Consider the following 25274-nt stretch of genomic DNA (forward strand, 5'->3'; position numbering starts at 1 on the left):
CCTGGACATCTACTTCAGTAGAAAATCTCTCCCCTTCCGCAGGGTGTCAGGATGGCCGAGTGGTCTAAGGCGCCAGACTCAAGCTCTGCTTCCCCGCGCTGGGGATTCTGGTCTCCGAATGGAGGCGTGGGTTCGAATCCCACTTCTGACACATCCTTTTTCTCCTCCTGCAATTTTCTACGCAACGGCATCGACTTGAGAATTATGCATGGAGCTTTCAGAGACCTATAGTATTAAAAATGGACTTAAAATTTTCTCACAGAGGCCGTTAAAACACCGAAAATAGCGAAGGCGAAAGTATCGCGATACTTCTTGAAAGCCGAGTGATTTGGGAGCCGAGATCGCCAGACGTTGGAGCCGCTGAGGCATCGCGATAGATTGGGAAACCGCGAGATTTGGTCCGCGTAGCTGCCGGCGCTGCGGCGCGGGGAGGAGGGCGGTGATGGTGGGTGTGTGTCCTCTTACCCGGTCCACACCCGGCGCTGCCCGGCGCGCGAGGCCCGCGGACTGCCGCCCGTGCAGCCGTACACGGGTGCTTCGTGCTGCCCTGCGCTTTCCAGTCGTGGAGCTAGTCTCACGGGTGGACGACGCGTGCGCCCGCGGTCAGGGCTGTGTGCCCTAGGTGCCCTGGGCGCCGCGGCAGCCACACCGCGCGCTTCTGCATCCCCACTCTGTCGGTACTTGCACGCGTGCCTGCACCTGTGTTCCCGCGGAAACGCGGTCACCGCGCACACTCCCGCGTCCCACTTCACGGACTGCGTGTGAAGTCTGCCCGCTCACGATCGCGGTGCTGCGGGTCTCTGCGTGACACGACCCGTCCTGCTGCCTCTACCGTCCATCCAACAAGTGTTTAATGAATGCCTACTGTGTGCCAGGGGATGCAGCCCTGGTTGGGCCAGTGAAAATACAACATAGGATGGGACAGGGTGGGATAGGATGGGTGGGGCTAGGATAGGATAGCATAGGGTAGGGTTGGTAGGGTAGGGTGGGGTGGAGTGGGGTAGGGTAGGGTTAGGTAGAGTGCGATAGGATAGGGTAGAGTAAGGTGGGGTAGGACAGAAAATAATTTAGAAATAATAAAATTAATTTCTGCCCTTGTGCTTATATTACAGTTAAATGACTTTTGGTTTTGCCTCAGGAACACATTCCAGCCTTGCCATGTCACTCAGGATAAGAAGTAAGTCCTGAATGTTGAGGTTAAATGTTTAATGCCAGGTCTAGAGGATTCATGTCTGAATGGCCATGTGTGTTCCTGTCATTGTGACCACTCATGACTGGACTCATCACATTATTGATTTTATGCTCATCAGTCAAAATGTGAGAGGCGGTGCAGGTGTAAAGAAAGCTGTTTTTGTGCAACAGTAGGATTCCCAGGACATGTTCATCATGGACAGGATCCAGCGTTCCCATTTGGAGGGCCATGTTCTGAATGCAGATAGCGGGAACCACATGGTTCAAGTACTACAAGACAGGCTAGCTCCCTGCAGTATGAAATTAACTGTGGTCAAGAGAAATAGGTAATGAAATATAACAGCTTAAGGGGGGGGGGGGAAATGAAACTAATTCTGGCAAGGTGTCTCCTGATTAAATACGTACACATACAGCACATCATGTATCTTACGCACGTATAACCACTGCCCTCATAAAATTATTTTTTGCAGGAGGAGACAAATGGATTTCTAAAGACTTTGGAAGAATTTTTAATTTCTGATAGAAAACTGGGTGACTTAGAAAAGGACGGGAAGATAATGTGAGGGGGAGGAGATAGTAGCTGGAAATGTCTAGAAGGAAAAAAAATGATGCTGTTCTCATAAATGACTTTTTATATGCCTAGTATATTGGATCTTAAGTTTGATTTTAGGATGATTACGTGCACCTTCACAGAGCTGCTGGGTGAGTGTGTCTACTGGGTTCCAGGTGTAGACATGAGAAGAAGGAGTAGAGAAAGCCCTTCTAGTTTCAGATCTAAACCATGCTCTTTAGTCTACATTTGCCAGCCACAAGTTGGTATTTTGTTTCTGCCTTTGGTGTATACCCCCTGTTTCCAAATTGTTAAAAGATTGTGTTCTTAAAAGAAGGTAAAATTGTAACTCTCATACAAATAAAAATGAGTATGTGTCAGTGTAACAACCAGTAAGAAAATTTGAAGTACTACATATTTATAAGCAATCTGGAATGCTGAAGTAAATTTATGAATAGATTTACTTTTTTTTACCTGTCAATTTCTAGGGCAATGATCTCCTGCATTCCACTGGACACGATTCATTTGCATTTCTGTGAATGAAAATCATTTGCACTGTTAGCAGTTTGCTACAACTGGAAGAGTTTTAAGGTAGCTGCAAATATATGACAATCTCTGTTATGGACTGAATGTCCGTGCCCCTCCAAAATCCACATGTTGAAACCCTACTTCCTAACGTCATGGCATTAGGAGGTGGGATCTGTGGAAGTAATTAGGATTAAGATGTCATAAGGGTAGAACCCTCCAGAATGGGATTAGGGTCTTGGTAAAGAATCCTGAGAAACCTGCTTCCTCACTGTGCTCTTCAGCCATGCGTGGACACAATGGGAAGACTGCCTTCCAAACACAGGAAGGGGCCCTCACCAGAACCCAGCCTCTCGGACCACCTGATGTGGGACTTTACACCTTCGGGAACCAGAAGATACAAACTTTGGTTACACAGACCACCTGGTTTGTGACATTTTGCTACAGGAGCCTTGCTAAGACAGGTGTTCTACTCAAGTATCTTGAAAACTTTGTCTCATCCATTTCAAACTCCTTTCAAAATAGAACACATCCTTCCTTCACTCGCTAGTACACTCACGTGGAATTGGGTTTTACAGCTGCATTTATTAAAGTGGAAATAGGCATTTATTCACCACATCTGAGCAAGCACCTCCAATTTGCAATAATTCTGTAGACAACCAATGTAATTATTTTTAAGATTTTATTTTTAAGGAATCTCTATATCCATTTTGGGGCTTGAATTTTACAACCCCAAGATCGAGAATCTCATGTTCTACCAACCGAGCCAGCCAGGCACCCCAATGTCCTTCTTTTTTGTATGCAATAATAGATGTTTACTGAGCAATTCTAGAAAATTTACATTATGTTACATGCAAGTGCTTTATATATGTTTTTCAGGTAGCTTTGTTTCCATTTACACAAGGTAGCCATGTTGTCAGGTGCCCTAGGGAGACCCTAGGCCCAGAGGCCTCTGCCCAGCTGGTCCCAGGGATGTTGCCGGAGGATCCGGGTCTTGTCGCAACAAATAATTTAAGGACAGACCAGACACAATGGTTGAACGATGCAAGTAGGAATGTTTATTAAACTGAGCACACCCTCAAGATGTCAGAGCAGGTGAGCTCAAGGAAAGCCGTATGCCTCAGGTTGGGGTTTTGATCTCTTACTGACAGTTGTTGGCTGGGGGGTGGAGTATTTATTACTGGGGGAGGGGGTTTGGGGGCAGCTTTCCCCACCTGTTCTCCCTTAGTCGGTCAGGGTTTGCAGCCTCCTTTGTCTTGGGTGCGTCTGGTTTGATCCGGCTTCTTGTGGATTTGTTGTGGGGTGCTGCCAGACCAGTCTTGGACTTCTCCACAGTCGGGGACCACTACCCCTTGGCTGGCCTCCAGGCACCCTGTTAGAGCCTAACCTACTGCCTACTCTAACCGTGAAAACAAGAAAGAAAAGAACAGGAGAGGAAATGCCTAGGACTTTCATCTAATTCAATTATTCAAGGTTTGAAGTCTTTTTTAATTACTTAGTTAATTTTTGAGAGAGAGAAAGCATGAATCAGGGAGGGGCAGAGGGAGAGAGAATCCCGAGCAGGCCCCGCACTGTCAGAGCAGAGCCCAACTCAGGGCTCGAACCCACAAACCATGAAATCATGACTAAGCCTAAGTAGGAAGCTCAACTGACAGAGCCACCCAGGCGCTTGAAGTATTAACTCCACACTAGATGAACTTGAGCTAACAATTTCCTCCATGAAACTTCTGTTTCTCGATTCCTTCCCTCCTGTCCCCTTCCTTTTTCTGCCAGACCCCTGTTAACTCTGGAATCCTGGATGTCCTCTTGCACACTTCACCTCCTCAAAACTATCTTCCCCAACAAGAAAAATAAAGAGCAGATTAAATAAAGGAAAGGAGATTCAAAATTTCTTGGAAAGGAATGGGTATGGAGGAGGATGTGGTTTCTTATCCAGAATCCGTCTTATATGCCTGGGTCTACTCTACTCCCTGTGATGTTCCAGTTTCTGATTCTTGCACGGAATGAGAATTATTCTCAGAAAAGCTTTCACAAAACTTAAAGAATCTCCCACTTGTCATACCCCTCCATTTGCAAAGTAAAATGGCATTTAATCTACGAGGCTGGACACAGGGAATGCCTGTTAAATGTCTTTTCTTCAGAAACCTCCAAAGAGCCCCCTCCTCCCAATGTTAATGTGACTCCTTGAGAAAACGTAAGATAAACTCCTTGAGACAAGGAACCCAGGATGCAGTTGTACTACAGTGTGATGAGTGATGGAGGAGCTCGAAGAGAAAGCTTTCTTGAAGTGCTAAGTGAAGACCTCAGTATAAGGCAGGGAAAGCCTGAAAATGATCTCGGGGAGTCCGATTTTAGCAGAGGGAACAACATGTACAAAGGCCCAGAGGGACCCAGAGTACTTCAAAATGGTATTTGTGAAGTGTTTGCTGCAAGGATGTGGTGGGGAAAAAAGTTGGGGAGATTAGCAGGGACCAAATCATAAAAGAAATCTCTACACCCACTGTGGGGCTCAAACTCACAACCCCGAGATCAAGAGTCCCACTCTCTACTGACCAAGCCAGCCAGGTGCTCCCAGAAGGCTTAATTTTGTAGTCTGGACTTTGCAATACTGAGGAGCTCAGTCTCCATGCTGGGGCTGAGTGGGGTCATCTATGTCTATAGTCTGTTATCAGTTGAAAGAATCTGAGAGTGGAATTAGAAGTAAAGTAAATATGTAGTTCCTGAGCTGGAGAAACGTGTTAGAGAGCAGAGTTTGATCTGGACAGCTCAAGGAAGATGTCCTTACATGTTATGAAGGGAATGGTTGTATAAGATGGGTATTCCTTCCTTTCAGATCAAGAGATTATCATCAGGAAAGGGATCAGAATAAAGCAGGAGTTTGAACGGCAGCAAAATATACTTTTTTTTTGGCATAAGGATTACTTTGAGAAATAGCAGACACAGAAGAAGCCCAGAAAAGAGTACAAGTTACCCCTTTGTAAGGATGTCTTGCTCTCTGTGAGGAAGAGAAGGTCGACCCTGACTCACAAGAAACAAGAAGGCACTAACAAACCTTACTCCTGTTCATACATTTCCTGGTTAGCTCCCACACCTGGTCTCCCTTGCACGCTCTTTGTTCTGTCTTTAGCTGAAGGTGAGATTCCAGCCTGAATTCTCAGCCACCTCTGAGAGTCACTCATTTTTCCCTAGGTCTCTCCCACGTGTACATGAGATATACACATTAATAAACTTGTGTTTCCCCCTCATTAATCTGTCCTTAATCTGTCTTACCGGGACGCCAGCCAAGAAGTTAGAAGGGTCGAGGGAAAATTGTGTTTTCCTCCCTTACAAGCGTCAAAATTCTACACGAGCGTTTTCTGGGCGTGTCATCCATTGATTCATGTACAGGACGCTAGGGGGAGCAATGAACATTTGTTCAGGTTTCAGAGCCCACGCGAGCCTGGAGAGGGTGTGGAATACGAGATAGACCATCAAGGTGTCAGGCTGCAGAACCCGCCCATCGTGGGGCTGGGACAGCACGGCGTCTGAGCACAACTGGAGATTTCTGGCAACAAGCTAAGGTTCTCCCAGCTTCCTGCCTTATTTCCAGCATCAGGGTGCATGCCTCTTGCCAGCACAAAGAAGGGGGTCTGCAGGCGCTCTGGGCCGTGTTGGTGGGAGAAGCAAACAAGCCTGGAAGGACGGGCGCACGGTTGACAACTGCAAGGCCTGGGGGCGCTCTGGGTGCAGAAAACGCAGACTACGGCACCACCGATAGCGGGAGGCCGCTCGCGTCCTAGAGAGGCCACCGAACCTCTAGGCTTTCCCTTGCCGGCTGCTCTAGGACCCACCTCGGCCAGACCCGGGGGCCGCTGATATTTACTTCCGGCTCCGCGGCGCGAGGCCCGGCTTCCGGTGGGAGGGGCTCTGCCGGCTGGAGGGGAGGGGAGCCTGCGGGGAGGGGGCGGCCGGAGCGGTGCAGAGGCCGGTTTGGGGCCTCGCCGGCGCGCCCTTCCGCTCTGAAAGTCGCGTCCAGGCGGGCCACCGCCCCCTCCTCCAGGCAGGCCGCCCCGCCTACCCTCCAGGAAGACCTTTCCCCCCACTTCTCCAGGCCATCTCCCCCACCCCTCCCGTTGGCCCCTCCGCCCTGCTCCAGGCCGTCTTTCCCCCTCCTCCAGGCAGGCCACCCCCTCCTCTTCCAGGCGAGCTGCACTCCCCCTGCTCTAGGCAGGCCATCCTCTCCTCCTCCAGGCAGGCTGCCCCCCTACCTTCCAGGCAGGCCACACCCCGTCCTCCAGGCGGGCCGCTCCCCCGCTGCTCCAGGCAGGCCACCCCCTCCTCCTCCAGGCGGGCCGCCGTCTGCCCCCCCCCCCCCCCCCCCCCCCGCTCCAGGCAGGCCACCCCCTCCAGTGGGGCTCCCGAGTGTATCGGTTGTGTCGCACGGAAGACGCGTGAACCCGAGACCTTCCTGTTTCCCCCGTGTCGAGGCCCGGAGTTACTTGGAATTACTGATCATCTGTCTTCTGAGCTCCCAGCCTGTGGGGCTGTGACGTCACGGACGTGGGGGGAGGAGGAGGGCCTGGGCCCGGGTCCCCTCGACCCTCCCCACACGGTCCCCGTCGGGGAAGAGAACTGCCCGCCTCCAGCACACCCTGCAGGAACGCGGACGCGGGTGTGGCCACAGGCTGGCCGACCCCGGACCAAAGCCGTCTGCACCCGGAGGGGCCCCAGCGCTGACCTCCCCCCTCTCCCCTCATTGTAACAGTAAATGTCACACCCGGGGTGGAGATCACAGCCAGGGCCCCCGCCTCCGCGCGCTCGCTCTTCACCCCTCTCCCGCCCACCTGTCCTGGGGTGAGCCCACCGTCCGTCCCGCCGCCTCCGGGATGCGGGGCAGCAGCCCCAACTCAGCCGAGCCCGACGCTCCTGGTGGGCAGCGCGGGTCAGCTCCTGCTGCGGGGCGAGCCTAGGGTCCTGCTGGGCAGCAGGAGAGCGTCAGAACCTGAGGGTGTACCTGTGCTGTTGTTGCCTAGACGGGGAGCTCAGCCCCTACACGGAGGTAGGCGTGCAGAGGGTCAGTCCCAAAGCGCAGGTGAGCAAATCCCTGGGGGGTCACAGAGGGAGGGCAGCTAGTTCACCAGGGGCAGGAACAGCAAGAATCTCAGTGTGGGGAGTTCCAGCGTGTGGTCCCTCGTCTCTGACAAGCTTTCTTTGCTTAGGACAGCTCCTCTGGAAATGTTTTTGGTAGCATGCAAGTAATTTTAGCATTTATTTTCTAACTATTTCCGCGGTGTTTCCTGAGTTAGCATGTATCTGGCTGGCATCGAGCTCGTCCCGTTCGGAGCGTTTCCTGCTTCCTCGCAGCTGGAAAGAACCTCGAGGGAAATCTCTCAAGGAGAGTGTAACGGGCCCTGTGTGGGGGTCTCTCAGTGCAGCAGAGCATGAAATGAAGCCAAGCGCGGCTGGCGCTTTGACCCCAAGTTCCAGAGGAGCCCGTGGGGCTTGTGACCCTGAAGGTGAAGAATGAACATGTGTGGAAACGAGAATCCAGCATCGGAAGGAAGGAACCTCATTCAGGCAGTTTTGCTACCAAGAGGCGCCTGGGCCCCGGGAGGCGCTGCTCCGGCTCCGCGAGCTGAGCCGCCAGTGGCTGAGCCCAGAAACACACACACGAAGGAGCAGATCCTGGGGCTGCTGGTGCTGGAGCAGTTCCTGACCATCCTGCCTGAGGAGCTCTAGGCCTGGGTGCGGGGACAGCACCCCGGGAGCGGAGAGGAGGCGATGACTGTACTGTAAGGTCTGGAGTGGGAGCTGGACTGCATGAGGCCGGCCAACAGGTGGGGGAAAATGTGAGCTATCCCGCGGGGGGGGGGGGGGGGGGGCGGGGGGGCACGTCTCTGCTCTGAGGGAGGCATCTACCCAGCAGTTGCAGGGTGAACAGGTTTCAGTTTTCTCTAGACAAATGCAGGGCTGCTAGCTTCAGGTTTTGTTCTTGTCCTGCCAGTGTTTTCTGGGATTTTTCTCTAACCTCCAAGATTCTTCACTCTAACCAAAGCCCTCCGAAGACAGTTGCAGAGTGCAGCGTTGCTTGGGCAAATACCTAGCTGCCAAAAGGAATACAGAAAGTGACCTTTTCAGCCTAGAAATGAACCTTTCTGTTGCAAGTTCAGCTTTCTGAATAGAGGGTTCTGGTGCCCAGTAATGCCTAGAATGTGTGCAGGGACAGAGGCTCAGATTTGGTGCAGTTAGGAGGGACAGAGTGTGGAGCCAGAAGATCAGTCACACAAACCCTCACTAGGACTTCTACACAGAGAAACCAGGCATGGATGGTGGCTTGAGTTTCTTGCTGTTGTTGGTTTTTTTTTTTTCTTTTGAAGTTTATTTTGAAAGAGCAGTGGAGGGGCAGAAAGAGAGAGAGAGAGAGAGAGAGAGAGAGAGAGAGAGAGAGAGAGAGAGAGAATCCTAAGCAGGCTCCAAGCCCCATGCTGTCAGCACAGAGCCCATGTGGGGCTCGAACCCATGAACTATGAGATCATGGACTGAGCTGAAGTCAGATGCTTAAGCCACTGAGCCACCCAGGTGCCCCTATTTTTATTTTATTTTTTAAAGGTTTATTTATTTATTTTGAGAAAGAGACAGAGAGAGAGAGAGAGGGAGAGCGAGCATGTGCCAGTGGGGGAAGGGCAGAGAGAGAGGGAGAGAGGATCCCAAGCAGTCTCCTCCCACTGTCAGTGCTGAGCCTGATGTGGGCCTCGAGCCCACGAACTATGAGATCATGACCTGAGCTGAAGTCAAGAGTGGGATGCTTAATGGACTGAGCCACCCAGACGCCCCATGTAATTTTTTTTTAATCTAAGTTTTGTAGTTTTCTTCATATAGATGTTGCACATAGTGTATTAGATTTATACTGAAGTATTTCATTATTTGGGCGTCAATGTAAATGGTATTGTGTTTTTAATTTCAAATTCCAGTGGTTCGTTGCTGATATACAGGAAAGCAAGTGACCTTCGTTTATGGACCTCGATCTGTCGACCTTGCTATCTGTAGTCACCTTTTAGTTCCTGGAGTAGATTTCTTTTTCTTGACTTTCTGAGACTTTGTGTATAGATTAGCATGTCCTCTGTGAACAAGGACAGTTTTATTCCTTTCTTCCCAACCTCTGTACCTTTAATGTCCTTTTCTTGTCTTGTTGCATTAGTTAGGACGGCATCGAATGGGAGTGTTACCAGGGGACGTCCTTGCCTTCTTCCCGATCTTAGTGGGAAAGCTCCTAGCTTCTCACCATTATGTAGATGGAAGCTCTAGGGTGTTTAAAAATATTAGTTATCATCCTGAGAAAGTTCCCTTCTCTTCCTAGTTTGCTGAGAGTGGTTATCATGGAAGAGTGTTGGGTTTTTTCAAATGCTTTTTCTGTTCATCTTCTCTAGCCTGTTGGTGTGATCAGTTATACTGATTCATCTTCAAATGTTAGACCAGCCTTGTATGCCTGGAAGGAAGCCTATTTGGTGATGGTGTACAATTCTTTTTATACGCTAATGGGTTTGGTTTGCTGGTATTTTGTTGAGAATTTTTGCATTTGTGTTCACGAAAGACATTGTAGTTTTCCTTTCTATAATGTCTTCATCCGACTGTGGTATTAGGGTGATGCTAGCCTCTTGGAATGAATTAGGAAGTATCCCCTCTGCTTCTGTCTTCTGGAGGAGAGTATGGGGAATTGGTACCATTTATTCCTAAAACTTTTGCTAGAATTCAGCAGTGAAACTGTCTGGGCCTAGTGCTTTCTTTTTGGAAGGTTATTAATTATTGATTCACTTTCTTTTTTTTTAATTTTTTTTAAACGTTTATTTATTTTTGAGACAGAGAGAGACAGAGCATGAACGGGGGAGGGTCAGAGAGAGGGAGACACAGAATCCAAAACAGGCTCCAGGCTCTGAGCTGTCAGCACAGAGCCCGACGCGGGGCTCGAACCCATGGACCGCGAGATCATGACCTGAGCCAAAGTTGGCCGCTTAACCGACTGAGCCACCCAGGCGCCCCAATTCACTTTCTTTAATAGTTATAGGCCTGTTCAGGTGATCTTTCTCCTCGTGTGAGGTTAGGTGGATTGTGTCCTGGGATTGGATCAGGCTTCTGGTGCCTCCCATCCTGGGAGTTCATTCCCTGCGATCTCCTTCCTGTGTTTTGGCCACGGGATCCCTCTGCAGCCCATATACCTAACTGCTTTCAGGTTCCACTGTTCAAGTCCAGTCCTTTGAGATGCAACCCAGGAGCTCCTCCACACAAGGCGGCAACGGGGGCCGGGGTGGGGGGTACCTGCGGAGCAAGCTGAGGGCAGTGAGAGTGTCCTCGGCTGCAAGCATGTGCCAGCTGCAGGGTTCCAACTGGTTCTGTTCCTCATCTTTGTTCAGTAGAGCTGCGGCATACAATGCAGAGTTTAATGGGTTAAGTCGTGTATTAACAATTCCCCGCTGAGCGTCCGACTCTTGATTTCGGCTCAGGTCATGATCCCAGGGTCATGGAATCGAGCCCCTCGTCAGGCTCTGTGCTGAGTGTGGAGCCTGCTTAAGATTCTCTCATTCCCTCTGCCCCCTCCCCCGCTTGAGCTCTCTCAAAAGCCAAAAACATTACAAATAATCCCAGTGTGGGGGTGCCTGGCTCCCTCAGGTGGTAGAACACATGACTCTTGATCTCGAGGTCATGAGTTTGCACGCCATGTTGGTGTAGAATCTACTTAAAAAAATGCACTCGATTGTTCTTACAATAATCACGTAGTAAATAAAAATACATTAAAAAATATCTCAGTGTAAACATCAACAAGTCAGTCTCTTGTCCAGGCAAATTATTTGCATTATCACGAATCCTGCTTTGATGTTCTTGCTGACTACGTACTCACGTACTCCCTCTCTTTCATTCTGCTGTTTGTTGACATTGCTACTTTCTTTACCCTTTTCCAACCTGACAACCAAGCACAAGCTTCAGGGGAAGACAGTTGAAAGCAAAGTTGCTAAATTTTCTCACAATTCAAGAGAATAGCTCTCTTTTAATCTAAACCAGCTCCTTTTTCCAAATTCTCTAGTTCTGTCACTGATGTTCTTGGTCCTCCAGGCTCCCAACCCAGAGGCTTTCCTTAACTCAGTTCAGTCCAACAGATGTCTGTTCAACTTTGTTGAATGTTTGAGACCCTGTGCTTCGGGAGAGGGTGATCATGACTGAGTCCCTGCCCTCCTAGCCCTGATTTGCAGTTAGACTGGCATGGGATGCCAGCTATGAATTTTTGTCACAGATCAGCAAAACGGTTGAGTGGCAAAAATAAGTCAACAAATAGTGGGTTAAGAATCTAAGATCTTCAGTGGCTTCAAGTTTGGAGCTATTGTAAAGACTACCACTAGGAATATCCGTTTGGTGTGCATGTATATGCGCCTCTGGCTGTGCACCTGATGGTGGGAGGGCTGGTCCCTGATTATAGTAGTACTTATTGAACAATCTTCCAAAATGGTTCTATTTCCAGCAGATGATTCCACTTTCTCTACAGCCTTATCACTACTCGGTTTTGTCAATCTTTTTACCTTTAGCCACTCCCATGGGTATCTAGTATTATCTCTTTATAGTTATCATACATGTTTTCTTGATGACTAATGAGGATGAGCACATTTTCATGTATCTACTGGCCCTTTGGATGTCTCTTCTTGTAGCATGTGTATCTGGCTCTTTTGCCCATTTTTTCTGTTAGATTATTTGTCCACAGCTTTTTTTTAAGTGTCATATACATCATTTAACTCTTTTGTTTGTCTCTGAAAACTGTAAGGGCTGATAAGTTTTTATTAGTCTGTCTTATTATTTTTTCCAAGAGTAAGATTTCCAGTTTCTAAACCTGTTTTGACAGTAGCCAGGTCAAAGGAGAGAGTTTTATGTTCTGGGTCTTCTGGGCTCTCAGGAAAGTCCCAAGAAATGCCTGTACAAGAGCTGTGTTCAGCACAGTGACCTCAGGGCTTGGCGGGGGAAGAGGCGTGAGGGTACTTGCTCCTGTAGAGAAGAGAGAGTGTTGCCATCTTCGTAGGGGTCACTGCTATCTGAAGACTCTGGCATGTGAACTAGAGGCAGGAAACATTGGTTGTTAGTGTAGAAAAGTAGATAAAAAGCCCTTAGAGCCAGGGACGTCTTCAGGGAAGATAGATTTTTGAAGAAAATGCACTGTAGCTAACCAAGGCTTTGGGAGAGTGGCAAGTGTAATAACAGCACAAAATCACTATCCTACTCTTTAATCACCCTTCCTGTTCTCAGAGATCACTCTAGCTTTGTCTCTGAACATGATTCCTGTACACGTTGCTGTCAGAGATGAGATGCCCCAGGGACCCAGGCTTCCTCAACAGCTGTCTCATCTTCCCCATGTTACAGAAACAAATCTACTTTTGACCCTACTCATTTTGTGATTTGTGTATGTCCAAGAGTTTGAACCTAGGAAAGACCGAAAGCAAGGATTTCCAGCCATAAGGTGCAGGAAGGGGTAGTTCCATCTCCAAAGGAAAAGTTGAGAAAAGAGGCTGATTTGGGAAAATATGATCACTGGGTTTTGAACAGGGAGAAGGAAACAGAACGTCCTAGTGAAACTGAGCTTTTGACCTCCGCCAAAGTACAAAACTTGAGCTTAAGCAACATTAGGGCTATTTGTGAATATATAGGCAAGAAAGATTAAGCTGTAAGATTTGCAAGCCAGTCAAGTCAACGTAAAGAGAAGGGTAGTGGGGTACGGGCTGCCAGAACACAGCAAGAGACAAGAGACATAAAAGGGAAACCAGTCCTCTGGTTAGAAGCAGGACAGTCACTTCCTGGGAGCTTGTAAATCTCATCTGGTCCTTGTAGCCAGTGGGTCAGTAAGTTCTACCTGACTCCCTTCAAATGTTTACACTCATCTCTGCCTCCTTCGATCTCGAATCACCACCTCCTTGGAGCCCTCCTACATTGTTCATGTGGCCTTGGAACCAGTCTCCCTGTCTCCAGCCCTACCCCCATCCACCTGTTGTGTGGGGGTCCATCTTCCACACCATCACCACAGCGATGGTCATAAAACCCAGAGCCAATATCCTGTACCACCTCAGCATCTGCCGACGGCTCAAGACTCTTCATGTCCAGCCTCCTCTTCCAGCCTCGTTGCCTTTCCCTTTCCTACTCAGTCTGTACATCTGTTGTCCCAAAGGACCATTTCCAGAATGCCCTGGTAACTCTGTGCATACGTTCCATCTGGAAGGTTCTTACGTCCCATGTCTAACCATCCGTACTCATGTTTTAAGACAGCCCAATCAGACTGTGCTTCATGGAGCTTTGCGGTCGATTGTCTCAGAGTTAGATCCCTCAAGGGCTCTAACCCTCCCCTTCGTCAGAGCACCCGCCATATTGCATTGTACCTGCATACTTACCTGTGTGTCTCGTCCCTCCCAGAGCATCTTCTTGTTTGCTCAGGTACACAGCAAGGAACAGTGCAGGCTTGGTGCAAGCCACTATTCAGGTGTAATACAAATAATTGTGGCATCCTAAAAACCAAGAGAGTTTCTAGAAATATCGAGCAACATTTCTTAATCTTTTCTAACGTTTTGCTTATCCCACCAGGCGGGTCGTGTGAGGGTTCAGCTAACTGCTGGGTGGTGTTGGACAAACACACACCAGGGCACCAGAGAGTGAATCCCTCCTTAAATTGTGTACCCTAAGTGCCTCACTTGCCTCACCCCTGCTCTGATCCTGATATGAGTTGAATTTCTGAAGGATGAATGAGAGTTGAGAAAGCAGAGAAAACAAATATGGAAAGGCACAGTCGAGGGGGTTGCGATGCTTTCCTGAAACTGGAAGTCTCTGAATGTGACTAGAAAGAGGAGGGAGAGTCAGAGATGAAGCACCAGAGAGGCTGAGTAAGGGCTGAGCTGGGGGCGCCCGGCTGCTCAGTCGGGAGAGCATGCGGCTCTTGATCTGCAGGTGTGAGTTCAGGCCCCACGTTGGGCCCAGAGCTTCCTGAAAGAAGAATTGCATTGTAAGGGCCAAGCTAGAGTCTTGTCAGATGACTAAAAGCTAGAGTGCTGTCAGCCAGCAAAGCAGGCTGGAGATAGGATGGCAATTGATGTTCTGTGTCTGACTTGGTAGTGACAGGTAGGGCTTGTGGCAAACACAAAAAGACATGCTCCATTCACGATCAACGTCACCCCCCCCCCACCAAAAAAAAAGACAAACAGAAAAAGAAGAAGCACCCACTGGTGTGTGGGCCAGAGCTTCCCTGAAGCCTTCCACAATTATGTTCCTAGTGTTCGCCCTCGGTGCCTCTGAAGGCCGGTCACAGGGGACCCTGTTCCTGGTGTTCGCCCTCGGTGCCTCTGAAGGCCGGTCACAGGGGACCCTGTTCCTGGTGTTCGCCCTCGGTGCCTCTGAAGGCCGGTCACAGGGGAACCCTGTTCCTGGTGTTCGCCCTCGGTGCCTCTGAAGGCCGGTCACAGGGGAACCCTGTTCCTGGTGTTCGCCCTCGGTGCCTCTGAAGGCCGGTCACAGGGGACCCTGTTCCTGGTGTTCGCCCTCCGTGCCTCTGAAGGCTGGTCACAGGGAACCCTGTTCCTGGTGTTCGCCCTCCGTGCCTCTGAAGGCTGGTCACAGCGGACTCTTGAGGTTTTATACGATGTCCTCAATTGCGTCCTTTCCTCTCCCTGACATGTTCTCATGTCTAAGAAGGTTTCACAATCATGGAAGCTTTACCACTCTCCTCGTGTTCACAGCGGCCTCTCCGCGGCGTGAATTTGCTCATGTGAAACACACAGGAGCCTGCATATGCCTCGTGAGCCGGTGTCTGTAGAGTGCCGTTCCGTCCTCACAGTCGTCACAGTACCGGCCCCCGGGGTTGGGGGGGGCCATCATGTCCCTGCCCACACGGGACGATTTGTTACCACAGTAACAAATTTATTAAGCACAAAGAACTTGTTAATGTAACTATTCTGTTCTATATAAAACTATGATACGGTGTTGAATTTCTCAAGGTTACCTCTCTCCAGGAGATACAGTCAATGTGCTCAACTTCTTTGTGAAATGGCCTTTTTTCACTTTACTGCGCTTCTTTTATTTATTTATTTTTTAATGTTTATTTTTGAGAGAGTGGGAGTGGGGGAGGGGCAGAGGGACAGGGAGAAACAGAATCCCATGCAGGCTGCATGCTGTCAGCACAGAGCCTGCCACGGGGCTCAAACCCACACACCGTGAGAAATGACCTGGGCTGAAGTCGGACGGACGCTCCAGTGACTGAGCCACCCAGGCTCCCGGGCTGCTGCTTTTAAAAGAAACTAAGAGGGGCGCCTGGGTGGCTCAGTCGGTTGGGCGCTGACTTTGGCTCAGGTCATGATCTCGCGGTCTGTGAGTTCGAGCCCTGTGTTGGGCTCTGTGCTGACAGCTCTGAGCCTGGAGCCTGTTTCAGATTCTGTGTCTCTCTGTCTCTCTGACCTTCCCCCATTCATGCTCTGTCTCTCTCTCTGTCTCAAAAAATGAATAAACGTTAAAAAAAAATTTAAAAGAAGCTAAGAAATATGAATCTCGCTTCCAAAAGGGAATCAACTTTTAATTAAAAGGAAACTGCAGAGCAAGTCACATGAAACAAAACACTTTGTTTCTTCAAGCAGTAAATCGGCCACCTCTGTGCTAACATTCAGAGCATTGCCACCTTCTCGTCTGTTTGGAACTTTATTTGGGGCATGTTTTGGTTGTCACAGTGACTGACTGGGCTGTGCCACTTAGGTTTTGGGGGGGGGTCCAGAAATTCTTCACGTTACGGTATCTTATCTGCCACGTATTGTGTATTGTACAGGCAGTTGTCCAGAGGAAGAATTTTTCCACCCAAAAGGCTACCGCTGGTCCCTTTGGAAAACACTGAAGTAAAGAACGGGGCGTCTTTCCAACGCAGGGAGACAAAGGTTTGTTCCCTAAACTAAGGTCAAGTTACAAGCAAGCTTAACTGTGCTCTCTTCTTTACCAAAAGTGATGCAGTGCTTTTAATGCCACATAGTGGGACGAATCCATTAGAGACGACACAACAGACACCACGAGGCTGACGTGGCTCCGATGCCGTGGCGGCCGTGTAAGTGAACCCGAGTGTAAGCCCGTCAGTGCCTCCTCACTTTGCTGCTGCTCTGGTCCGCGGCCCTCCTCAGCTGCTGGGGGCCTTCCTGGCTGCCTCTGGCCTCGAGCCGCCTGAGTCAATCCAGTTGTGCTTCAATAAAGTCTTAAAATGTTTAATATGCCTCCGCTTGTCTGTTGTCCGGCGCGAGGAGAAGATCCCATGTGTTCTGCACCTGAAATGCAGACCCGTTGTGTCTGCAGAGAGATCACGGCTTGTAATAAGTGTGGAAAGTCACAGCCTCGGTGCTGGTTGTTGTCCGTCGTGGGAGCGTTGTCAGTCAGCCGTCACTGACGCTGGTTTTCTCTTCGATGAAACTCAAGCTGAAATGAATTTACTGAGGCAGCTTTTCACTTGTTTCCCAGGCAAAGCCGCCTCCTTGTTTCACTCCCGCGTTTTCAGACGGCACAACTCCTGGTGTTAGACTTCGGCCGCAGAGCCCCTGCAGCGGTGAAACTAAAGATGGTCTGGATACCCTCCAAACTCATACACTACACAGAGCTTTGCTTAGAGCCCATCGTCCTGTCACCCCTGTGAGCCTTTCCTGGGGTCCCCTACGGCCAGGCCCCGTGCTCCGCTGGCCTGGGGACACAGAAGCATGTGGACACGGACAAATGGGGGAGGGTGAGTCTCTTCGCTCTGCCTGCTGGCGTGTGGGGACCGTGTGCAAGTCCTCCGGGAGACCGCTGCAGAAATAGCCCTCCTGCACTCCCCACCTGTTGTGCGTGTCTGTGCACGAGGGTGCAAGATGCCGCTGTCAGTCTCTCACACACACCCTGACCCGCAAGCCCCTTCTGCACCCTCCGGTGTCCCCCATAGTACCCTGTGGATGTTACCGTCATAAGTGCCCTGGGCTCTGTTTCTCTGTAGGTTAACGTCCTTGAAGAAGGAATCATGTCTTTCATTCATCTGCAAATTCTCAGCGCTGAGCCTATGACCCAGAAAATGGTACCGATACACGTTCACGTTTCCTGCCCTGCGTCTAACTGGTCCTGAGGTTTACTCTCTCCTGGTGCTTGGATCTGTCTCCTCCCCGCACCCCCTCCCCCCGCAGGGGGGGTCACAAGATCCCTGTTTAGCTCCAATTTCAATGTCGATTCCTCTCAGCTCCCGTACCTCATTGTCCCCAGCTCATTGGCACACTGAGCTGTCGTCCCCTTAGACACCTGTTCTAAATCTTTGGAAACTTATTCTAACCTGCTTGTTTGAAATATGACCCTTCCAGCTTAACTATAATTTCATTCAGTACAAACTTATTACAAATAAAACTTCTCCTCCCACAGCAAAGCTCAGTCTAGTTCACTCAGGGTAGACTCAGTGTTGTCTAAGTAGCAAAATGCAGTTACATGTAATATTTTATTTACAATACTCTGTATGGACATTGGAAAGACAAATATTGGACAGTACTTGAAGTCATCTTATATGATGAAAATCTCCAAAAGGGCAGAAGGCTGGGCCCTTAGTTTTTACCCCAAGTGACCTTTGTTTTGAATGCTTTTTGTTCTGTGTAATCTGAGACTACTTTGCAACCAGTTATTTTGAATAAGATTTGATATGTTTTAGTTAAATATAAAGCTGTTGGTCGGAAGTACACCTTTTTTTTTTTATAATCATTAACATCTAAAGTATCAAAGCAAAAGAAAAAGCATTTTAAATATCAGAACTAGAAAGCACATGACCAAGAATAAAAACCCTTAAACTAAGTATATCTAATTTTGTGGAAACTTGTCGCATGGTCTGCTTTTTTCTCCTTTCCTTACAGATGCATGAAAAGATCATCACATGCATTTTTGGTGTTTATATTGAAAAACCAGTGTCCTCTGCTGATAGAGCCTTTCAGCTTTCTTCTGTCTCGCCCCTTCCTCATTCTCTTTATGTATGTATGTATGTATCTACCTACCTACCTACCTACCTACCTACTTAGCAGCCTCTGGCACCCAACATGGCACTTAAACCCACAATCCCAAGATCAAGAGTCACTTTCCCACTGAGCCAGCCAGGGGCCCCTCTTTATCCTTTAGAAGAATAGACCTCTTGGCAGAATGAAAATTTAGAAAAACTATGAATTGGGGTGGACAGGGCTTTAGAACAACCCATGGATTTTGAAAGAAATAGTAGTCATTCTCTCTGGAGGCCATCAGTGTTCCCAGCATTCAACCCCAGATCAGTTCTTTATATTTCCTTGGGTCTTTACACAGAGCAACTTGCCTGTAAATTAATCCAGTGGACCTGGGCAAAGCCACGTGGTTGTTGAGTGAGCGTAAACAAAGTAGATGAGCTCAGGCAGTGGAAGACTCCTGGGAAAACCACAGTACAAGTGTCCAAACTTGATCTCTCTCTGGGTCATTAGGCCAGATTTCTTTCTTTCTCTTTCTCTTTTTCTCTTTTTCTTTCTTTGTTTCTTTGTTTCTTCCTTCCTTCCTTCCTTCCTTCCTTCCTTCCTTCCTTCCTTCCTTCCTTCCTTCCTTCTTTCCCTCCTTCCCTTCCTCCCTTCTTCCCTTCCTCCCTTCCTTCTAGTTTATTTATTTTGAGGGTGAGAGTGCAAACCAGGGACAGGCAGAGAGCAAGGGAGGGAGACAGAATCCCAAGCAGGCTCCACACCATCAGTGCAGAGCCTGACATGGGGCTTGAACTCATGAGCTGAGAGATCATGACCTGAGCCGAAATCAAGAATTGGGATGCTGAAACGACTGAGCCACCCAGGTGCCCCTAGGCCAGGCTTCTTTAGTAGAGAATTCAGCTAAATCCTTTGTGCTGGGATCATTCAATTTTTTAAATAAATTTGATGTGGAATTTATTGAAATGGGACAGTACTCCTATTTTAACTCCATTTCACCCAATTTTATTATGGGCATCCCCCTTTCATGGAACATGAGATGAGAAAGAGACTGGTTCACCACTTCAAACAGCATGCTCTTCCTCAATATGATAAAGGGCATCTATAAAAAACCCACTGTGAACATCATCCTCAATGTTGAAAGACTGAAAAAGCATTCTCCCTAAGATCAGGGATGAGACAAGGATGCCTTCCTCAACACTATGCTATCCAACATTGTACTGAATGTTCTAGCCAGAGCAATTAGACAAGAAAAATCAATCTAAGGTGTCCAAACTGGAAAGGAAAAAATAATACTGCCTCTATTCACAGGTGACATGATCGCAAAGAATCAACAGGAGGTAATAAGTGAAGTCAGAAAAGTTGAAGAGTACAAGATCAACACACAAAAATCAGTTCTGTTTCTGTATACTAGCATTGAACAGGATTCCATAAAGAAAACTAAGAAAGCAATCCCAGTTATAATAGCATTAAAGAATAAAATACCTGGGAATGAATTCAACCAAGGAGGTGAAAGATATGCACATTGAATTCTATAAAACATTCCTGAAATTAGGATCCAAAGAGGATGTCCTGTGTTCCTAAATAGGAAGACAATATTGTTAAGATGTTACTACTACCCAAAGTGATCTACAGATCAATATAATCTCTATCAAAATTTCAACAGCTTTTTTTTTACAGAAAAGAGAAAGCTATTCCTCAAATTCATATTAAATTTCAACGTGAATTGCTGAAGCAATCTTGAAAAAGAATAACAAAGGTGGAGGACTCACACTTCCTGATTTCAAGACTCAGTAAAGGCTAAGGCAACCAATACATTACCAGTATGTGGTACTGGCATAGGGACAGACATACAGACCAATGGAACGGGATTGAGAATCCAGACTAAAAACCAAATAATCCAAGTAAGAAATGGGCAGAAGACATGAGCAGACACTTCTCCAGAGACATCCAGATGGCTAACAGACACATGAAAAGATGCTCAACACCACTCATCATCAGGGAAATACAAATCAAAGCCACAATGAAACACCACCTTATACCTATCAGAATGGCTGACATTAACAACTCAGGCAACAACAGATGTTGGCGAGGATGTGGAGAAACAGGATCTCTTTTGCATTGTTGGTGGGAATGAAAGCTGGTGCAGCCACTCTGGAAAACAGTATGGAGGTTCCTCAAAAAGTTAGAAATAGAACTACCCTAGGATCCAGTAATCACACTACTGGGTATCTACCAAAAAAATACAAAACCCCTAAATCAAAGGGATATTTGCACCCCTATATTTGTTGCAGCATTATTATAGCCAAAGTATGGAAGCAGCCCAAGTGTCTGCCGATAGATGAGTGGATAGAGGATATGTCATATGTATGTACAATGGAATATTACTCAGCCATCAAAAACAATGAAATCTTGCCATTTGCAAGGACCTGGATGGAGCTACAATGTATTACACTAAGTGAAAAATAGCATATGATTTTACTCATATGTGGAATTTAAGAAATAAAACAAATGAACAAAGGCAAAAAAGAGGGAGAGAGAGAGAAACCAAGAAACAGACTCTTAATATAGAGAACAAACTGATGGTTACCAGAGGGGACGTGGGTGATGGCAATCAAGAGTACACTTATGATGAGCACTGAGCATATATAGAATTGTTGAATCACTAAGCTGTAGACCTGAAACTAATGTAACACTACATGTTAACTATGCTGCAATTAAAATAAAAATGTTAATTAAAAAAGAACTGAGAGTCTAGGGGCACCTAGGTGGCTCAGTCGGTTGAGCGTCCGACTTCGGCTCAGGTCATGATCTCACGGTTTGCGCCTCCCCTGCTCTGCCCCTCCCCGCTTGTGCTTCACCCCCCACCCCGCCTCTCTCTCAAAAATAAACATTAAAAAAAAAAAGAAATAACTGAGAGTCCAGGATCAAACCTCTAGGTTTATGGCCAAATGATTTTTTTAGGATGAATATTTACATATGTATATATTTTAATGTTTATTTATTTTTGAGAGAGAGAATGCGAGTGGGGAGGAGCAGAGAGAGGGAGACACAAAATCCGAAGCAGGCCCCGGGCTCTGAGCACATAGCTCTCAGCACATAGCCCAACGCAGGGCTCAAACTCATGAACCGTGAGCCGAAGTCCGACACTTAACCTACTGAGCCACCCAGGCAGCCATTATTTTTTCAATTGTGAATTTAAAGCCCATAAAATTTACCATCTTAACCGTTACTGCTGTTCAGTAGAGTTAAGTATACCCATATTGTTGTGGAACAGATCACTGGAGCTCTTTTTATCTTGCAAAATTGAAACTCTACAACCATTAAACAACTCCTCTTTCCCCCACAGAATGGTAACTGCCATTCTATTTTCTGTTTCTATGAATTTGACTATCTTATTTATTTTTTTACGTTTATTTATTTATTTTGAGAGACACAGAGAGAGCATAGGAGGGGCAGACAAATAAAGAGGCAGAGAGAGAGAATCCCAAGCAGGCTCCATGCTGTCAGCGCTGAGCCCAACCTGGGGCTCAAACTCACCAATCTCATGACCTGAGCCAAAATCAAGAGTCAGACGCTCAATCGACTGAGCCACCCAGGTGCCCCCTGAATTTGACTATTTTAACTACTTTATGTAAGTGGAATGATACCACATTTGTCTTTTTTGGTGACTAGCTTATTTTGCTTAACAAAGCATCCTCAAGGTTGATGTATGTCTAGCCTGTGACAGGATTCCCTTCCTAAGACTAGGTGATACTCCACTGTAAGTATCACATTTTGTTTATTCATTTATCCTTCCAAGGACACTTGGGTTTCTTTCACCTCCTGGCTGTTGTGAATAGTGCAAACATCTCTTTGACACCCTGCGTTCACTTCTCCTGGATATATACCCAGGACTGGAATTGCTGGATCATATTTTTAATGCTTCTGTTTTTAAGTGTTTTGAGGAAACTCCGGGCTGTTCAGACCCATTTGCGGCATTTGTTCACCTGTTGAAACTGAAGCCATCTCGACTACACTAGCAGGAGTTGATCTGGAGGACAGTTGGGTCTGGGATAAAAGCCTTTGGTGGCTTCTCTCTGAGATCATTGTTTGGGAGCTGGTGGAGTTACGTGCCTGGCAGCTAATGACAATCTGGAGAACCCCGATTTCAAACCACGTTTGGAGCCACGGTCATAGGGAACCCTAGTCAGAGATCTTGTTCCCAGAAATGCAACTCAACCTTACCCCTTTTCATTGATACTTTAGTGAACCCCTCCTCCTCCCCCAACAAAAATGTCCAGTAATGTCAGCTTGGGGAAGACCAGGTCCCTCCAGGAACATCCCGCCTGAGGAAGCCCCGTCCCTACTCTTGATCTCAGCCTGACGCTCATCCCTTCCCAGGGCTTGCAAGTAGTTGTGGTCACTGTGTTTCTGTTCACCTGATGCCACGTGTCGGGTCTACTGGAAAGAAAGCTCCGAGGACGCACCTGCTACCTCCGCCCGGTTCTTTCTGAGGCACCTGTCACCCAGCAAACATCTGCAACTGTCACCCCAGAGGACACTGCCCTGTCACCCCGCGGACACCCGCCGGTTAAATGAGGAGGAAAAGTCTGCCCGCCGGGCTTGAAGCATCACCCGCGGAGGAAAACAGCGACCACGAAGGGACTCGAACCCTCAATCTTCTGATCCGGAATCAGACGCCTTATCCATTAGGCCACGCGGCCAGCTGACAGGTCGCCCCCGCCACGTTCGACACAAAGAGTAAGTGGCGCGGTGGGGAGGGGTCCTTGCGGACGCGAGCTCTGAGGATGCTGCGGGGGGGGGGGGGGGCGTACGACCGCAGGGCGCACACCTGACCGCGGGGACCGCGGGGATGCGGGCGGCTTGATGGCGCAGACGGGTGCGGCCGTCACCTGCCGGGACCCGCCGGGGGCGCGGGCTGGGGGCCCCCAGGAAGGCCGGCCGCTGGGTTTCCGCGCGCTCCGGAGAATGGAGCGGGCCTGGGGGACTGGCGCGTGTGGCTGGTCCTGGACGCGCGATGTCCCCGCTCCGTCTGCGGCCTCATCCAAGGTCAGGGCTGGGGAGGAAGCTCGCGGTCACCGGGAGGGAAGGGGGGGAGGGTCTCCCGCCGGCGTCTCCCGGGTCGCCGGTTTCTCCGCCGCGTCTCCCCTGCAGGTGGGCGCGGTGCCCCTGGTCGTCCAGGCCTTCAGTCACCATCTTCGGCGCGCCCACTGTGGGGGCCGGACCTGGGGACGCGACCCGCGGCAGGTGCGCGGCGGGGCGGGGGGGGGGGGGGATGGCCCGAGGGGGCTCGGGCCCCTCGCTGTCACTAGCACACGGCGCTGTAGAAACGCAGACACTACACCCCGTTCATTTCAGGAAGGGGGTGAGGGGACGAAAACGTGACCCCCTTCGGGCCTCAGTCTGGACACGGAACGGACCAGTAGGTGGACAGGAGGGACACACATGTCTTTCGTGTCAGTTTGGGGTCACCTGGGAGCCTTCGCAGGGAGAGGAAGAAACCGCGAAACCTGAGTGTTTCTATGCCGGGTTCGACGAAAAGGGGGCGAGGTGGGGTGGGAGTAGGACAGGCAGAAGGCAGGAGGTCCGAGTGGCAAGTTGGGGAAACTCAGCCAGGCCCGCTTGTTCGGCTGCTTCCTGAGTCCCTCTGTCTCCTCAGGTGAGGGCGCTCCTCTCAGCACAGAGAAGGCGCCTCTCACTTGATGGGGTCTTTACCTGTTTGGAGGGTGGGGGTCAGAGTGACCTTCCTGCTTCTGCCATTTTCTCAAACTCCTTCAGCTGAAGATACCCAACATGCCAGGATGCCTCATTTTGGGGTAAGGCCCTGAACCCCATGGTGTGAAAGAGTTATAGTTCCTGTTCACCAAGCATTGTCACTCTAAAATATGTATTTCCGCAAGGGGTGGGGGCCCTCAGCCAGTTACTCTGGGAGCAGGGCCACAAGAGAATAATTTCCGCGACTCTCAAGATCTAACCACAGAACTCCAAACCAGTCCAGTGCTCTGCCAACTGAACTGCTTCAGTCACTAAGAACATTGTATGGACGCTTTGCGCAAGTAAGGTGATCTTTGTGTCGATGGGCTTCCGAGTGGGCTAGTCATGATCAGGGAAAGCTGGCCGAGCCCTGGGGAAGGCCGCATAGACCGAGAAGAATGAATGCATCCTTTGTTTTCATACGCCGAAGTAATAGTTGGGCCCATTTGCCACAAACCTCCCTGAAAAAAATCTTCACACGTTCTCTCTAAATCTACTGGACCCTAACTTCTGTCTCTCTTCCTTTCCCCTCCTTTGCCTCGTTAACAAATTTCCCATCCCCCATCCATAATTAGAAATCAACGTATTTGCAGGGCCTTGGTGTTTACACTCTACAGAGGGGGAAAAGGAGGAACGAAAAGAGAAAAAAAAGGGAAAACATTCCTACATAATAGTATTTACATCTATAGTATCTTTCTGTCTGATCCCAATTTGATAAGTCACATGGCTGCACAAATTTCCGGCTTTTTTTGGCCATGACGTACCCATTAGTCCTTAGGTAGGCAGGGGAATGCTGTTTTCCACCAAAACAGAAACCTGGTTTCAAGTCAGAGCTTTAGTCTGAAGGGGTGATGGCGGTGGGGGCAGGTTGGGGACAGACTATAGCCCTGCCAGTTCTGTTATGGCCCAAATGGCAGAGACGAAGCCATCTGACACAATATTCTATGACCAAGGACGTGCTAGAATTCATGATTCTAGTAAAAATGTTTGGGCCAAAGAGTGAGAATACAGACGGAAGGAATCTTACCACCCCTGGCAAACAAATTTACAAATTTGAAGGTGGACTGCAGATCCCAGCTGGAAATAAGTTTTGCATGACAATTAGGTAGCACTCTTTGGAAACAGGTGGTCGCCGTCCAGAGGAGATAACATTACATTTCAGAAGTCTAAACTCTTCAGGGGATTCGTCTGGATTTTTATCTAGACATCGTGACATACATCATCCCTTCCCCAATTTTGTATTTTTTATTTCCTTCTTCCTTCCATTATTCTTGTACTTAGTTAGACTAGACCGACCACAG

General features: G+C 48.7%; 2 long non-coding RNA genes and 2 other non-coding genes across 11 annotated transcripts; 3 read left to right on the top strand and 1 right to left on the bottom strand.

Moving 5' to 3' along the window:
* The first annotated feature begins 45 nt into the window (after nt 1–45).
* TRNAL-CAA lies at nt 46–151 on the top strand. The gene is made up of 2 exons: nt 46–83; nt 106–151. It is a non-coding gene; the product is annotated as a tRNA-Leu (tRNA).
* A 169-nt stretch (nt 152–320) lies between these two features.
* On the top strand, nt 321–5515 carry LOC123385641. 5 transcript variants are annotated; one of them, XR_006598566.1, is made up of 4 exons: nt 321–449; nt 1113–1177; nt 1366–1517; nt 2230–5515. It is a non-coding gene; the product is annotated as an uncharacterized LOC123385641 (long non-coding RNA). The 5 variants fall into 5 exon arrangements; XR_006598564.1 differs by having other exon boundaries at nt 369–445; XR_006598567.1 differs by lacking the exon at nt 321–449 and adding an exon at nt 499–846.
* Nucleotides 5516–6626: 1111 nt separating this feature from the next.
* On the top strand, nt 6627–16498 carry LOC102899754. Of its 4 annotated transcripts, none has more exons than XR_006598548.1 (4): nt 6627–7337; nt 7552–8082; nt 16071–16176; nt 16269–16498. It is a non-coding gene; the product is annotated as an uncharacterized LOC102899754 (long non-coding RNA). The 4 variants fall into 4 exon arrangements; XR_006598549.1 differs by having other exon boundaries at nt 6627–7304; XR_006598547.1 differs by having other exon boundaries at nt 6628–8094.
* A 6351-nt stretch (nt 16499–22849) lies between these two features.
* TRNAR-CCG lies at nt 22850–22922 on the bottom strand. Its single transcript has one exon. It is a non-coding gene; the product is annotated as a tRNA-Arg (tRNA).
* Nucleotides 22923–25274: the final 2352 nt, after the last annotated feature.

This window comes from Felis catus, chromosome B2, assembly GCF_018350175.1.
Source record: "Felis catus isolate Fca126 chromosome B2, F.catus_Fca126_mat1.0, whole genome shotgun sequence".
Lineage (NCBI taxonomy): Eukaryota > Metazoa > Chordata > Mammalia > Carnivora > Felidae > Felis > Felis catus.